Source organism: Chroicocephalus ridibundus, chromosome 1, assembly GCF_963924245.1.
Source record: "Chroicocephalus ridibundus chromosome 1, bChrRid1.1, whole genome shotgun sequence".
Lineage (NCBI taxonomy): Eukaryota > Metazoa > Chordata > Aves > Charadriiformes > Laridae > Chroicocephalus > Chroicocephalus ridibundus.
This window is the reverse complement of record NC_086284.1, coordinates 51,122,025-51,140,772: the sequence shown is the minus strand read 5'-3', so window position 1 is coordinate 51,140,772 and position 18,748 is coordinate 51,122,025.

The window sequence follows — 18,748 nt, the reverse complement described above, 5'->3', positions numbered from 1 at the left end:
GTAGTATTTGGCCAGCAACAACTCATCCACTGCAAAGCACTCTTGCTTTGTTTCACAACAGTTATCATCAACTTCTCATGTTAATCTTAACTCCATTAATCCTACTGCAGCACCTATACTTCAATGAAAGAAAATGAGAATGAAAAAATTGGGCTCTAGGATCAAATAGAAGATTAATATTACAGAACTTCAGATGACCACAGCAGAGATAACTGTATTTAAGAAGGTCTCCATAGTAGTTGAAGGGAAAGAACATCTAGTTCCTAACTCATTATATTAAAAAATAGACCAGGTGAACCCTGCTTGCCAGATGACTACTTCACTCCACTTTCTTTTGATTTTGATTTCCATTTTGGTTCCAGCCTTTAAGAAAGATGGAAGTGAATGCTGAAAAACAATGGAAAATATGGTAGAGACATGACTGAGTTAATAGATATCATTACCTGGCTTCAACCTCATTACTGCTCTTTTACTTCCTAAGTATGCCTCTATCCAGCAATTCTTTAAAAGTATGATTCAGTTTAGCTATGTGAGTAGTTCATATGAAATCAGCAAGACTGTTCACTACTATACAAATAAATGAACGTTTAAGTGGTTTTTTGGAAAGGGGCCTGGACTGATATCATATATTTTCTCCTTCCTAATGCACACCCAGGATTCTTAGATAATCTGATAACAAAAAATATCTTCTCCTTCCTGTGACCTCTCACTTGTCTTTTGCAGTAAGTAACATCATCCTTAGCATTCGTTATTTGACAAACAGTGATAGTCACTGCTGTGTCTGTTTTTGGAATATATCCCAAAATCATCCTATTCTAGCATGTAACTACATCACATTTAGAGAAACTTTACATTCAAAGTAGCATTGGGGAACCTTTTGAATTTTCTGGTTAAAGCTGAATGTCTAGTTTCTTTACTAAAGCCCCTAGAGGAAAATGTTAAGTTTTATCAAATGCTCCCTTGGGCCTTGAAGATGCATTGAGCAAATAATTAATTTAAAATGTGGCAGGACGACTGTTTTTCTCTGACCATGTTATAAACCCTTAAATTATTTATAATGGCAATGCTGGCACCATCTCAAATACAATGGCATGAACAGACTTCTATAAAAATTATGATTCTGTTAACTTTTAAATTCTACATATTTGCCTAGGTTGTAAACTACTTCAGCTTTTTACCACACAGGTAGCAATATTAATGAGGTATTATTATTCTTACAGGTTATATGCGTTATTTGCATTTTGTATGCTATGCACAAGTAGTAAGATGAAACATTCCAAATCAAATGCATGTCTGACAGTGCAAAGCAATATACATTTTGCATGTATCACTTCAACTGCATCAGAACTGTAAATTCTTAGAAAAATATTCCTTCGATGGTGTTTTTAGTCACCATCTTGCTTATACATGCTGAAAACTACAAGTGGAACACAAGGAGAAGAGGAAAAAATGAGTAGAAGTGTCTCTAAAGTTTCTAAATATAGGCAAAACCTTGTCCACAAGGGGGATGATTATCCAGACTACCTAAACTCTTTGACTTTAAAGTTTTCAAAATTGCCAAAACAGATTTAAATTTATTTACAACACTGGTTGTACTTTTCAGGAGAAGGTATATGTCCAAGGTGAAAACTGGAGCTTTTATGATATATTACTATATAGCTACATATTTCAAAAAGGGTGTATTGTTTCTAGGTTTGGTTAGCCTTTTTCTTTCTGTTTTTTAATGCTAATAAATATATAATGGATAAATGGTTGGGAGGCAAGAATGTGTCAGGATACTTAGAATACGCTTGTGGGTTAGCCCTGGCTAACAGCCAAATGCCCACCCAGCTGCTTGCTCACACTCTCCCACAGCAAGACAGGGGGAGAACATAGGACAAACAAGAAGGAAGAGCTCATGGCTTGAGATAAAGACAGAGAGATCACTTACAAATTACCATTGCAGGCAAAACAGACTTGTGGAAAATTAATTGAATTTATTGACAATTAAAATAAAAATGCAATTACTAATATTTATAGTGAGAAACAATTAAGACAAAATTAAAACACCTTTCCTCCTCCTTTTCCTAACCTCAACTTCATTCCTTCACTGCTGATTCCTCTGTCCTCACCCTGAGTGATGCAGGGGAGATAGGGAATGGAGGTTTGCAGTCAGCCCATAACTGTTCCTCTCTGTCACTCCTTCCTCCTCACAATTTTCCCCTGATGCAGTGTGGGTTCTCCGCAATCTGCATACCCTCTCAGGAAAAATATGCTCTACCATGGGGTCTCCATGGGCTGCAGTATCTCCTCTGCCATGGAGCACCTCTTCCTTCTTCCCCTCTGACCTTGGTGTTCCCTCTGCCACCCCTGCAGACCAAAACCTTCCCATGTACACCCAATACAAATAGTAAATAACTATTTAGTTATTTAGCTTAGTAAAGATGTGAATGACACCATATCTCACTCAAATCCATTCTCTACTTATGCTGAAACCTTTCATTACATCACATAAACCACTCATCTCTCAGATACCTAAATAACGAATGAACAGATTTAAAATTACAGATCGTGTCTTTGTTATCTGATTTCAGGCTCCCAATTATTGTTTTCATAACATTTTTTTTGATGATCCAGCAGACAAGCTTTGCTGAATATTGTGAGGGTTATCAAATAAGTTATCATCCTTGGCTGCCAGCCCTACGCAGTTTCTACTACTATTCTACTATTTCTGATGGAGGGTTAATAAAAAAATTATGTAAGCCTGCACCTCAGTCCCATCAGGTCATGCTCCAGATTTGTAGTTGTAGTTGATGTAGTTAATTCTACACAACATCTTTTGAACTGAAATGTATGATGGAGGGATTATACCTCCCCTTGTCTTAACCCTGTTGTGTGGGTAATAGCACTAAGACTTGGTCATATTTCTTTAGGTCATTTTAGAGTGACTATCTTGCAAGAATGATTTGAAAGCTAATGAACATTTAAATATTCCATATGAAGAAAATATTGTCTCTAATTCTCTGCAGCTTTCCAGAAGTCTCACTATGAAAATTTACCATAAAACTCTTAAGTAGTTGTCTTATTAGTACCTTGTCAATACCTAAATATACAGTTTATGTCATAGTAGATACAGAGTGTGCATTTATTTCTTAGATAAAGAGTACCATATATACAGTCTAATAGCATATCTTGCAGGTCAAAATAAGGTTTGAGTATACGCTGGGAAATTCTGTAGTCTAGACAAATCTGCAGAAACTTCCTAAGCCAGCTTGATCCCTCTTTGAAGAACTGGTCTGTCTATGTGCACTGTGAAGGGAGGCTGTGATCCCAGTAATAATGATAATGAGTGTGTAAAGCTGGGTGGGATGAATCTGTGACTACATAACTTTACTCGAATCTCTCAGAAAGCCTGTGGCTGAACTTGGATTTGGTCTAGATAATGCAACTATAATTAAGTCATATTCTTACAGAGTATGGAAGTACTGTTGACAGCTGAGCATCACTGGAAACAGAACTTGTTTTTTGTGTCAGTAGGTAAGCATTGCCTCCTCCCTCTATACAGAAGGAAATCTACAGCTATAAATCTGGAGTTAAACCAAAGCTCTATGAAGTATCCACAGAGAGAAATATCTCTGTTTTGTGCTAGATTTGCATCATGCAATCAGTGAAGAAAAAGAAGAAAAAAAAAAAAGAGAGGGAAAAGCTAAAAAAATTAGACCCTTTTGTTTTCTGAAATGCTTGGGTTTTAACCTGAAAACATTACACAAATCAATAATGAGACCATCTGTTCAGTGGGCTGGAAGAAGATTGGAGTAGGGAGGTAGAATATTCAGTTAACTTTGTCACAAACAGCAAGCAACTAGGATAAGTGACAACAAAAAAGTGGGGCATAACAGTATCGAGGTGTGTGTTGTTGCTGGTGGGGAATAAAGTAATGAAAGGGGACTTATATCAAATACCAAAGCCAGTAACAGACAAGTCTAGAAAGGATGGTGCACTAAAGTTCTGCAATGGTATTAACTGAAAGCCCTGTTGGCATCTGTCATTTTCTCACAACAGGTTTCTTTTGTCAATCATTATATTTAAAGGTCTTTAATGACAAGACTTAATCAGACTAGCAACAGCAACATTGTGAAGAGCTTCCTACTTATAGATTATATAATTGTATAAGAGGATGACAATTTCATCATCCTTACGAATAAATGACACTAATAGGTATTTCACAGGACTGCTCTAAACAAGACTACGTGACATGGTGCTTCAAAAATTTAGCAGTGGTAGAGATCCCTTTTAAATGAAAAGGAATTAGCATTGCATTAAAATGAATTAGCATTATCAATTATACTGTTATTTCAATGCAAGTTAGAGAAAAAGGTAATATCTAGAGAGTGCAGTTGCTGTATTGACAAATATAGAAACCATTACGCACTCAAAAATAGTTCACAAATGGTATTAAACATTAGAAAAAGAACTGATTTAAAATCTGAGTGGAAATATTTGTCCTTGGGAATTGTTGATTACATTAAAATATTGTTTGCAAGAACATATCTGTTTCACCAAATGTGTTTATAATGAATTACTCAACTACTTTGCTTGATAAAAACAAACTTTCTTTCAAATGTTGTTTGTTTGTTGGTTTGTTGTGTTTGGTGTTTTTTTTAATATCAAACTGTCAAAATTAAGTATTTTAACAAACTTATGCCAAATAATTATGACAGGTTCAGAACAAAATGTTTCAGAATATAGCTTGCTGAGCAAAATCCTGATTATAATTTATTTATTTATTTTATTCTTTACAGAAATTAACAGAATATGAATAGAAAGCAAATTTTCAGGAACACATAAATAACCCCTTTATTGTCTGCATTACCTTCCATTGTGAAGGTTTATCCAAAAAGAGACAGATGTTTTATACAAAAATAACTAAATACTGTTAACTTTTGTTTGAAATACTAATAGCTTGAAATAATTGTGTACTAAACATGCAAATAACAAATATGCTCGCAGAAATATCTGGACTAGTTCATGAATTATTCCAAGACTTACATTTATTGGTGAGCAATGTTATTCCTAACAAAAATTTATTTTTTATGTTGTTGAATGGTTGAATGCAAAAAAGGAAATGTACGTCTTTTGTGAGTCTAAAACACTATGAATGGATGGCAGATATAAAATGTATCTACATCCGCAAAATGTCTTATTTCTTAGAAAGTTAAATTTTAAGCAGCTCTACATCGCGTACAGATGTTGTGGGGGTTGTTGGCTTGTTTGTTTTTAAAAAATGGAGTACCAAAATCAAGAACTGAAGCAATTTACCCAAGCATAGGAATTATAGGAGGTCAGACAATTTCAAAAATTTTTGAGAAATCGAGTCCTTTCCTCAGAAGCCCTTCCCTTAATATTGCTGTCTACAGTTTTCCAAAAAGGCCTGTTTTCAGAAGAATTTCAATAAACAGATTATTTTGTATGTTAGCTTTAATTTCTTCTCATTTAGAAATTATGGACTACAGATTTATCATAAAGAGTGATTTCATGGAAAAATATTGGTTTTGAATGCATAAAGAATCTACCCATAACATATTAATTCTTAACAAAATATATGGAACTTCAAAAATTGTAGCTCAGGCTAATGCTACATTTCGTTCTGCACGAAGGAACATTAATCTTTTTAGTAATAATTTACCATAAAGAATGGAATATTATCATAATAACACATTTCATCTTAATTCTGAGCTTGCTTTTTTTTTGGCTTCTTCTCTTCTTCAATCCTACAGTGTCATTATAAAGCCCGTTCATAGTATCTGCTCTATCGTTTATTTGTAAAAAGTGTTCAAAAGAACAAGTTAACTTTAAACTTTTTTTAGACACTAGATGATGCAAACACAGACTGTAGGGGAAATGGAATTGATTAATTAAAGAAAAGGCTGCAAAGATAAAACCCTTATGGATGTATGCTAAAAAATTTTGCTCTAGGAGCAACTATATTGCCATCTGCCATTGCCTTGCTACTGTATTGGTTAACCACAATAAATATAAGCAATGCCATCAAACAGAAGACAGTAAGAACACAAGTTGTACTTAACTCTGCTTGAAGAACTACATCAGCACTCACACAAAGTTAACAGCAGAGTTCACAATATGTTAAATCTTTTCGTATTGAAAATGTTTTGAGATACATGAAATTTAGCAAGGATAAATCTCACCCAAAAAGTTATAAAGACAGCAACACAAATTAACTAATGATTAAACATCGAAAGGTATTCATTAAACAATCAGTTACATATCAGCTTTATCTTGAAAAGTTTAATCTATAAAATAGTATTAGAAAAATATCCATCCAGGTAATGTCTTTGTTTCTGTATAGTCTATGATCCAGTGTTGTCTTCCCCCTAAAATTATGAACAACTCTCCCCTCCCCTGCTACTTTCCAGTTGTCTTGTGATTTTCTTACCCAAGGGTTAGAACTTCAAAAGAATTACCAAATACAGTAGAATAGTGGTTAGATCTCACAGTTTTGGTTGGTACTAAAGTTTTAATATGAAGATGATAAAATTAGAACTTTCAAAATAATGCACTAGAATGAAGTACTCCATCTGTAAAATTAATTTTTTTCTTCAATGGTACACAAAAACACTATTTCTGTTGACATCCCACTTCACTGGCAAAAGCTTCTCAGTCTGAAAACAAACTATGCTTTTTTTACCTTCTCTTGTGATAAAATAGAGATAATTCAGTTAGAAAGTGAGGTGGATTAACTTCCTACAGTGGTATTTCCACGTGGCTGAGTTCCAGACCATTTATGATGGAACAACTCCAGAAGAAAAACTATTCATGGGCATAAATTATTAGAGGATGTATATAGTCTGAACTAAAAACAATTTTATGTTGGTGCAACAAACAAATACAGCAGAGGGACAAGGTAAAGATTGACAAAATCAAATTAGTACAAAAAAAAATTATAAAAAAACGAGCAGGCTTTGTAAGATTATTTTGCTGAGGCGGTGAGTATTAGTTGTATTAGAAATCTCTCATGTCCATCTGCTTTACCAAAATGACTGCAGTGTATTTTAAATTTTAATGTTCATGGTTAGAGAGGAGATACAGTGGCTCGTACAGAAAATACCAAGGGAAATTTTTCAATAGGAGTGTTAGCTGCTACCACTATAATAAATCAACAGAACAGTTTACTCAACACTTCATTTGTTGAGAAGGAGAACCAAGCACACACTTCACACACTTTTCCTCTTCCTGTCAGGGAGAATAAATATCCCATTTATTTCCTAAACATTTCAAGAAGTGCCAGACACCTGTACTGTTTAGATCCAACATTAATCATTTCACCACCTGTGTGTCTTCTCATTTACAGCATCTTCCTCCTTTCAGTTCCAATCACTACTACCAATTCCTATAGAAATAGGGAGCAAGCAGTTGGCCTGGCAGTACCCTGTTTCTCATGTAATTAGCAAAATACTTGGATTTTTAAATTATTTATCATTTATATCTTGATCTTTTCTTCTCACATCTCTGGCAATCTGTTGCTTACGCCAGAATTATTATTTATTTTTTTATTATTATGGATTAATAACAAAAGGATATTAAGGAATGTTGCTAAAGGAATTTTTATGAATATAGATTACCAATAGTGTACTCCTTTTTTTCCCTAAGGCCGCTCTCCGCTTCATCTTTTTAAAATGACATCTAATAAATAGAACGGGTGAAAAAAAATGGAGCTTCATCCTTTTGCATACTAAGTAATTATAACCTGTCTGCCAAGACTTAATTGGCAGCAATGAGGACAACGTTCACGTAATTGGGATAGCTGATAAAGCATTGGTTCAAGATTCCACACGGAGACATCAGATGATTAAGCTATACCTTGTGATGCTCAGCTTTCTCCTATTGCAAACAGAAGTCAGTTACATAAGCAAACAATATTTAACAGAGGAGAGAAAGAAAAAGATTAAGAGGTAGACAGACAAGGTAACAGAACATATTTAATTCCTAAAATAAAACTACCGTTAACAGCCTTCTCCTTTGACGAGGCAATTCTGAGGACAGCTGGTTGAGTGCTTTCTCCTGCACTGACGCTTGACCTACATATTGCGGCTGTCAAGTTTTGCTACAGTAGCCACGGATTTTGTGTTGTGTGCTGCTCTCTCTTTGCTACCCGTTCCCACACCACAGCTCGGCCTGCAGCTTCTGTTATCTCCAGCTCTTAGGCAGAGCATTTGTAGCACAGAGCACTGGCAGCTCTGCATAACAAAAATTCTTAAATACCTTCTTACACTTCACAGTACATTCCTGGCTTTTTGGTGAAGTCTCCTGAGTTTCTTCAGATTAAAACTTTTATGCTCTAGCTCTAGGAGCTCTTGCCTAGGATTGAAGAGACTGCGCAGACAGGAAGAGTTAGTTGGAACAGACTGCTGTGCACTCTGATCTTCATAAAATACACGTATTTTTACTAGATACGTTCTGCTCAAACATAATAAAACAAAATGCAAACATATCAGTTGCCACATTTCAATTACCTTGCCTTTCTCTAGTGGATGTTAAAGTGGGATCATCTTTTTTCAGGCTTCCTACTTTTCTTGGCAAGTAAATACCATGTGCTTTACTCTTCCTTTAGGCCTCTTCTACTAGACTTGCATAAGGCTGCAACTGAATCCCAATATCATATCTAAACAGAACTCTGAGATTGCAATCCTGAGCAGTATACTCCATGAAAACATGTAGCAATGTGCAAGTTTTGCCAAGAGTACAGGTCAGTGGGAGGCATTTATTATATTCTGTACAAAACGAGATGACAGCTAAAAGTAACCCAGTATTTGAAATGGTGAGAGGAACAACTGGAGTGCTTTTGTTCATGTGAACATTACTGATGCATCTATGACATCATTTGGGCTTACTTTAACTACAAGTTTTCTCAAAGAACATGCATAGCCTTGGTACTTACACAGTAGCAGTTTTGCTTGTTAATTCTTGTAACTTATTGTTAAATTACATACTGAATGAATTTAGGAAGAGGTCTAAAGTTACAAATCACCCCAAACTAGCTGAGCAATTAACTAGATTTCTTTTATGTGTGGGGGAACAGAATATGAGCCTTTGTTAGTACCTTGCTTTTACAGAGGGATGAAGGATGTAATTCACCCTGTTTGATTAATGAAGACTTGGTGTATGTCAGAGGACTGTGGAAAAATAAAGGGAAACTTAAAAGTCACAATTACATATAATGATATAGGCTGATATAAGCGGTAAAAGAAAGGCAACAGGAATAGCAGAATTGACAGTTCTTTTGAATGTCTCAGACAGAGCTAGAAGCAACCAAGAATATTGATTCAAAATCAAAACATCTATTGATCTATCTCTAGTTTCTATACCTAGACTGCTCTTAATCAGTACAAAGAGTGTATCTCTGAAACTCAGCGTAACAAAAATTAGGTCTACTTTGGAAAAAAATGATGAGAGAAAAACTTATTCTCTTTCTCATGCATTTGGGCATTTTCAGGAAAGGAAAAATGGAAGATGGAGGACTTGAAATTTCAGTAGGAATGAAAAGACGGTGGATTAGCTTCCTTGAGACTCTCTTCTTCATTTGTGCACCGTTAGGCTTACTGTGTTGTCTTGACCTTACTTCAAGAATGGTAACAACGGGAAACTGCTCAACCAACCATAAGAATCAGACTAAGAAACACTGGGTTCGACTGTTGTCTTGTCTTATATGTGTGTGTTCCTCCCCACCTCCCAATGCCATTTTTCTTCCATCTCCCTTTCACTATGTTGTGACACTGCTGAAAAATGAGATGAAATGACCCAGACAGTTTTTGCTCAGACCCAGGAAGATCAAAGATCAGCGATATCATATCACAAACTGAGGAAATGAGACAGACTACCTGCCAGACTGAGGACTGTCAGCAGCAATTGTCTAATATTAGTGATGTTTTCCTCACTCATATCATCCTACTCTTCTTTTAAGTTTTTTCTGTGTCTATGTATGTTGCATTAAAAAAAGGGTGGCGGGGGGAAAGGTGACTATAGAACTAAGTTTTTTGCTCCTTACTATGCAGAGAATTGATGCTTTTGATTGTGATTCCCTTTCTGAGAAATAGACTTTGATAACAGACTTGAACTGACAGCCTCCTCTCCTCTCCTCTCCTCTCCTCTCCTCTCCTCTCCTCTCCTCTCCTCTCCTCTCCTCTCCTCTCCTCTCCTCTCCTCTCCTCTCCTCTCCTCTCCTCTCCTCTCCTCACCCCTCCCCTCCCCTCCTCTCACTTCTCTTCTTTTTTCTGTATAACCATTTTATTTTAAAATGCTCTGATTATTTTTTTTATTTAGTATTTATTACTTTGTGTACTATAGTGGATAATTGTTCAAATGTTAATAATTTACAGGTATGATTGCCATATTGTTCTGAGATGTACTGAAAAGCAAAAAAATTAAATATTGGTTTAATGTTGTGCCACTATACGGTGATGTCTTTGACCCTTTATCTTTTTGAACACATTTTCTCTCCTTAAGTAAACACAAACCCATTTAATCTCATAAGTATGTTCATCACTGAGTGAATGTCTGACCCAGGCTTCACCTAATTCATCACTTTCAAGGCAAAAGAGATCACTGTTAACTCATAGTCTGACTGACTCCACTTAACCGTTATTTTGCATTCTAGAAGTAGTGTCTTCCCTGCTTTTGTTTCATCCTTATCCCTCCTGAGAATCACCTGATCCTTTTCTTCCTCAATGGGCTTTCAAGGATTTCAGTACTCTCAGGCTTCCACACGTTACTTAGAAGAAATGCTTATCTTGCAATAACATAAAACTCCATGTTATGAAACCTTTAACAATTGTGCATGATTCTGCACATGTATGTATTTATATTGTTGGGGTTTTTTTTGTTTATTTTTGAAGCAAAACAGATTACTCACTCATAATATCCTTTTCCATTACTGTGTCTAATCTGTGTTGGGAAAATTTTGGGTGGCTACCCAGTTGCAACCTTTACCTGTAGAATGTTGGTTATGCTCTAGCAATTCATCTAGATTTCATTTGAGATAACTACAAAGAAACTACCTCCCACCAATACCACTTGCCTTAGATTATTGGAGCGAATCACCTTCTGCATGTGCATACATTTTCCTCTGTTAATCGTACCAGTAGCCTCCATGACTGGCATAAACTAAAATAGTCACCCTCTGAATGGTATGAGACAAATCACAGTTCTTCATTTTGTAAATTGTGTCTGCATAAAAAACATTTCCTTTGAATTAGCTTATCTTCACCAGAACCAAAATCTGAAGTCTTACAGGGTTTCTACTGCCTAAGATGCTGCTGTTGTTGTTGTTGTTAGAATCTTATGGAAAGGCTATTCATAACAAATTTACTTACTACATTTTTCTAGGAAACAAACCTAACAGCAAATATAAAAAATAATAGCCATATTGTCTTACCACGTAGCCTTAATGAAATGCATTTGAAATTGCATTAATTGCGTGTTAAAATACTCTGGCTCTCGACTTCATTGTTTCCTCATCAGATTAAAGAACAAAAACAAAACAAAACAAAACAAAACAACAAAACCCCAAAGTGCTGTTGGTTAAAATTATTTTTATTGCAATAGAAATGAACTTTTTCAGGACCAGTTTAGTAGGTGATTTTTATTATGTTGCCTGTTTTGTACAGATGGCAATGAAACGTAATTTTCCTTCACTAAAACTGATTTTAAAGGATTGTGTATTCTTATTTCAAATTAAAAAGACATTTCAATCTTAATTTATGATCTAATTCTTCAACTTTAATTAATTGAATTGTTAAACTTTAATCTATATATTGAGTTATATATTTAATTATTATATATTGGGGTTTAAGTAGTTATTGACATTAAATAATTCAGTATGTTGTCTTAAAAGTGTAGGAAATCTTTCAATGGGTTATTGAAAAAATGGTACCATATAAAGAATACTGACATCCTTTGTATTTAAAGAGGAACTGAAGGATACTGTACAATGTTCATGAAAACTGGTTATGATAAAACGCACATAGAAAAACTACCACTCCACAGATAAATAAATGCCATTTCCACTAAAGTAATGTGTTCTCTCAAAGGCTCAGATTTTGAAGATTTTCTGATTTTTCTTTACAGTTTATGATTGTAAAATTTGATTGGATTTTTTAACTCTGTCATTCCTTGTTTTATATGATAATTGGATTATTAAAATTCCGTTGAATTATAAAAACAACCCAACACACTCATATCAAACACCAAAAACTCAGCATTCAAACTATCCATTCTGTTATTCAGAAGGAAATGTCAAACTTGGCCTCAAAAGTAACCTTTTTTTGCTTTTAGTTTTCACTCTGCTAGCAGCACTTCTGTTGATTGTCAGGAAGTTTGGTATAATAACCACTATAAGAACTTGCAGGAACCTACAGCTGTTTTCAACAGCAGCAAAGGTCTCAGGTCTTCCTGTGTACCATTAAGCTGTCACTCATGATCAGTTTTTAGAGGCACTTTATTTACCTAACTGCCATTCCTGATACAGCTAAGGCTCTAACAAGTCTCGTTTCTGTGGTTGCAACTGAGCGAAGGCAGAAGGTGGCTCTTGCTGCCCCATGACATCTGCTTTTCACTCCTTTTTTGCAAAAGGTTATCCTCACATACACTATTTAAAATTTTCTACTCTATACCTATTTTATATCTGGTTCTGTCAAAAACTCTGCTATTGAAAATATTCTGTTTAACCCAGATCATCTTGGAAATGAAAAATTTGAGGTATATAACATAGCAGATCTCAGAGAACAGTGATTAATAACTGGGTGCAAGCAGAGGTCAATACTATTTTATTCTGGCACAGCAGAATCCAGAGCAATATAACTGACTGTAGTCTAAATTTAAGCCAAGAAAGCGATCCAGATTACTTGTTTGTTGGTTTGGGTTTTGGTTGTTTTTTTTTTTTCCACAACTGAGGAACACAAAAGGGAGGCTAAGCAACAGGAGTCCGAACACCTCAAACTTGCTTTATAAAACACCTGCAGTATCCATATAAAACCAATGAAACAACACCACTGAAGCCATGGGAGGGTCTGGAACAGCACAAAGCTCAAATCTGAACCCAAACACCAGAAATCATGGCATCATGGCAGATATGCCACTGAAGAAAAAAAAAAGTGTGAACACATTCCTGAAAAAGGAAATAGAAATTAAGTAAAAATATTATTCTAAACAAATTAAAGATAGAAAAAAAATATGTGAAACTTTTTTTATCACTTTATTCTATTTACAACCTTGTCCAAATGTAAAATTGCCTGGGAAAAGCTCTGCCCCTCTTTTGTTGAGCTAGGTGCTATATGAATAAGACAGGAATAGATAGGAATGCCACTGCAGTGAAATCCTACAAACTCTTTAACCCAATTTGCTCTTGTCCTGGATTTATCACTTACATCACTCTCTGAATGATTAATTCCTGTCTAATCAGACAATCAAATTTCTTCTGCTAGTATCTAATCAACTATGCTTTTCAGTCCTGATTACAAGATTTTTTGTACTGCAGAAATCACTAAGGACTGATAAGTTTTGAAGACAAAAAGAAGAAAAGTTTAGGGATCCTATAATAGAAATAGATACAGATACAATTAAAATCCAGTGACATTATGATAGAAGTGCCCAAAGAGATTCTTCTTTTATTTCCCCACTCTTTAGTAGGCAATTCGTGTAAGAAGCAGGTCAGGAGTTTTTTTGACTGGATTATAGCATCATCTTCACCTGCACTGAGGTTCACTTGCATCCTCAGCCATGAATAGTAATTAGCACATTCCACACCCAAGACAAATGGAACATTTAATGAAATCCAACATAGTTCCAGAGCAAGACACTTCAGATTCACTTAAAGAAAACAAACAAAAAAAAAACCCAAAAAGCAAACAAACTAACAAACAAACAAACAAAAACAAAACCAAACCCCCCTGTCATTTCATAGGTTCAAGGTGATGAAAGCCATTATGTCTTAGGAAGCCATTGGACTGCTGCTGGTTTATCTCTCTTAGAACCTTAGAAACCTAAAGGTTAATAATCCTTTCTAGAAATATTGTAGTCTCAGAACGCCATATCCGAATTGAGACATTGTAAGTAGTATAAAATTCCCTCTTCTGCAATTTACAGTTCATTTTAGTCACCTATCAGCTAATTACCTAGATTCCATCTCAAACTGTGATAACTGAAGACCTCTTCAGAGAGATCTCATCAGTTTATCAACTTTCCAGCACAGTATTAATATGTTGACTATGGAAGGATCCTGTATGGTAGCTTAGTACTACTATGGACTAAATATATAATTTTTCAGAGTTTGTTAGGTGCATTGTACTTCTCACTTTTGATCCTTCCAGAGTGAGGTATTGAAGCTGATGAAATAGACTGAAACAAAGGTAGCATTGATGGATGTGAATAGCCTTTTCCCTTTATAGGGGGGAGACAGCCAACTTACGTTCTCCTAGATGTCTTCAGCATCAAATGACCCCTGAATACCAGAGGATACTCCTGTCTCCTTTCAAAAGCACATGTGAGGCTGTGAGAAAGTAAACCTCTTTCGGAGTCTTCATAATAAGCAGGCAAGTATGAATTCTCCTTTACATAAAAACAAATTATTCATACATTTTTTCATCCTTTTCCTTCCCTCTCTAGCAGCACCATTTCTTTGGCAGACATGACAATAGGAATGTCATCTGTACAGAATTAGGGACAAAAATCAAATTCAGAACAATGCTTATTTAAGACAAAAAAAAACTTGCATTGAAAAATCCCTTTCTTTGTGTTAGTGATAGAAACAATGCATTAATTCACTGTATCTCTTTAGTAGACATTACATTCCATTTGTTGCAAAAATAAATATTTCATATGCAACATATGTGTGCTATATTGTGCTTTTAAATTCTATTATCATTGATTTTCCTCCAGAAGTTAAAATAATGGCGCAAAACTCTCCAACCTATTTCTGCTTGAGGCTGGTGAGTGCATTTTCTCTATCTTGTCCTTTAAATTTGGCAGTGAGCAATTGCGCATGCCCATAGTTCTGAAATGATAGCAAAAAGCCAAGGAATTTGGCATCTTTATCTTTCTTATATTCATTCTAGACTCAGTGTTATAAACAAATTGAACGTTCCCTACCAGAAGCCATTTATTTCCCAAGAAAATAAAGCTTACTGTCAACGGAAGCCTGAAGATAATTCCTAACTGTAAAGATCCAAGTGTGCATCCCTTTGGGCTACTAGTAGGAAGAAGATAATTCTAATTGGTTACAGTTTTGTAAAAAAAAAAAATAAAAAAAAAATGTGGAAATATAAGGGGAAAAAATATTACTCTAGAACCAATAAGACTTTATTTTAGAGTAGAGTATACAGGCATGCATTTATATAGGTCTCTTCTTGGTCAAACAAGCCAACAAACAACCCCCAAAAAGTGGATATATGAAAAACAGCCTCTATTCAAAGTTTACTTAGTTTTCAAACTTTATATAAAGTAGGAACCAGTTTTATGGCTACCCTAGGAGAAACAGTTTGGCATATAACTTGATGAAAGGATGGCTGACACATGATTAAGGCACCAGACTGGCTTTAGATACAGAGTTTACCTTGGGTCCACCATGCCTCTCATCTGTACTATAGCCAAGATTTGGAAAAGCATTGATGGAGCTCTTACTGCATCTACACTCATAAATGTATTTAAAGGGAGACATTGAACAGTCTTGATCAGAACATGTCCTTTCCTAATAACTTTTTGTCAGGGCAGCTGTTTTTGATGTTTTTCATTTACCTCTCAAAGAAAAAAATATTCAAGATTTTTTTTGTTTTAAAGTCAGGAAAAATTCTGACTAAAAATAATGGCTTAGGTGCCTTAGATATGCAAATTGATCTTGAGATAAGAAAGTTTTAGAATTTTTTCAATGAAATAGGTTTTGATCTGAAATACAGGTTTATCAAATTGAAAGGTTTTTAAGTAGCTAATGTTAGAAACTTCTTCATGTACAATATGGATAATATTTCTATTCAAAAAGAGAGGAAAGAGTATCCTCAGCATTTGGATTAGACTGTATAGGATTAAAAAAAGTCAACTTCAAATACTTGCCTGCTTGGCTGAGACCAAGGGGCAGGAAGCAAAATTTCCTTTTTCCCAGGTGGGTGTCTTGACCTGCCTGATGGTTCTGTTTTTTCAAATAAAATCTTGAAAGTTGTGACACATATCTTGATGCACAGCAAGGAATTGTTGCAGGGTGAAAAAACAAACAAACAAAAAAACCTTTTCTTGCTCAATTCCACCTGTGTCTTTTTGAGACAACAGGTTTATTTCAGGATATAAGAACACAGAACTTTTAAAAGTCATATTGCTTTACAATGTCTTGGTCTGACCATCCCAAAGCAGTCATCAAGAGCAGAAGAAGCAGGTTTGAAAACATGAAAATGTTATGACATTTCCAAATGTCAACAGGAGTTTAATTCAAGGAATGGACAAAGGCTAGGTTAGTTCTTGATTTATACAAGTTGATTCACTTATGTTTAGTTGATGTATCTATAATATCTGAAAATGCTATGTAGTCTCACGTCAACTTAATAAAAATTTGAAAAAGAATGTTTGAACTTTTAGTATTATTTGAAATTCTTGGAGAGCTACTTCTGAATTTATTATAAAATCAGTGCAGCAAAATCTTTAACAAACACACATTTTGTTTGTTCTAGGCAACAAAAGAATGAGTTCATCTTTGTTTATGTACAAGGTTGGTAGTATCACCATACAGTAAATAATACCCATAACAGCCCTCCACCTCGTTATAAACTCCTCCTTGAAGTTTTATAGTTCCCTGGTGAAAACAATGTGATGTTAACATTGGATCTATCTATTAATCTTTAATAGTACATATTTTAGTATCCATAACCCTTAAAAAAATAGTCTAAGCCATAAACACATACAGATAAAATATAATACATCTGTATCTCTATTAAGGAGATTTGAATTACATTGCACTCCTTAAGGTACTACTGAGTAAGGAACCTTTAAATCAATGTTGTTATTATTATTTTTAGGTTTAATTTTTTCATTACAGTACTACACAATGGCTCACATCATTGATTCTCCATTGTGCTAGGTACAGTGCCATGAGTCAACAAAGACAGCGAAAATGCAGGAATAACAATACGAGGTTTTTTTAATATCAGATTTTCCTTGCTAGTCTACATACTCATTTATTTTCAATATGTACAAGAAGGAGCCTTTTTTTTTTTCCATATTTTCTGTAGGTGAAATTTAGATTTTCCAGGAAAACAGTTATATAAGGGTAATACAATAAGTCCCAAAAAAGTACATTTTTTTGAGACATATAAACAAAACTGGGGAACCTTGAATCATTGGGTCAAAATATATTTCCTAGATGAAGCTTGGGTTCATTTCAAGTAGAAAGATGAATGGAAAGTTGCTCTGCTTTTCTTTTCCCCTCACTACGCACAGAATGTTTTTCAGTGTAAGAAAATCCTTTTATAAAGACTGTAGGGGGATCACTGTGTCATCTAGCCATCTTTCCACATGGGGAATTTCAGACCAGGATACTGTTTAATGCCACGTAAAACATTCACCATGATCCAACCAAGTGGGGGTTAGTCACTTTAAGACTTCTGATAATCAAGAAATAGAAATATAGGTATACTTCAATGGTAAAGGAAAATATATTATGCCAGATCCAACAATCCAAGAGAGAGGATGCTGTCACAGCTCCATGTCCCCAGGTCCAACCAGCAGTCATGCTGAAGATGTATTCCTGTCAGGTACGTGCACACAGAGCATACATGTACACCATACATATCCACTTATAAACGTATGCACATCATCAGCCACACAGACCACAGTCAGACAGAGCACTCACATGAACACATACTGCACCAACAGCCTCATCTTGCTCCTCTATCTTGCTGAGGAGGATTGAGGTCCAATAGTGAGAATATATATATGTACATATGTACAAACAGGTCCCTCCAGCAGCTGGACTCAAACACTCTGTCTGCCCAGTAGCTGCCCTCTGGATCCCAGTCCCCAAGCTGCTGGCACCTGGACACAGGAGCCCTAGAGGCTGCAAGCCCCATGCCACTTGCTGGTACAGACCACCACTCACGCATACACACACACACTGACACAGAGGCTGGCCAGGACTCCCTTGGTACCATAGCTGCTCTCACCCTTATGCTCTCACCCATAGGAACACACAGGTGCTCTCACACCCTTGGAGAACCACTTCCCCCCTCAATCCCATGCCACTTGGTCCGCTCACCATCTAGTCCATATTGAGATTCACCCGCGATCACTCACTCACTCGCACACCTGCACTCACACCAGTCATTGGCATCACAAACACACGGGCTCTTGTGACTCAAACTGACATTATATTATTAAATCTATTCAAATGTATCTATATAAATCCAAAATTAATGGGAAAAAAATCATTATTAATGCAGTCAGAAAATGTTATGGACTTAATATAAAACAAACTGCATGCTTTGGTATTAAAGATCATCCTCTTTACCACCTTTTCATTCAAATGAGATGCAGCCTAACTTCTTTCAATTGTCAGATATTTTTATAAGATTGCATGTAAGAGTTCATTCCTTACAGTATTTGTTTGTTTGTTTTCTTTTTCGTGTGTTTAGAAATGTATTGAACATACAAAAAATGGAATGAGCATTTCCTCTAAACTGGGAATTTTCTCTGTAAATACAATTGTATTATCCTCTGTCAC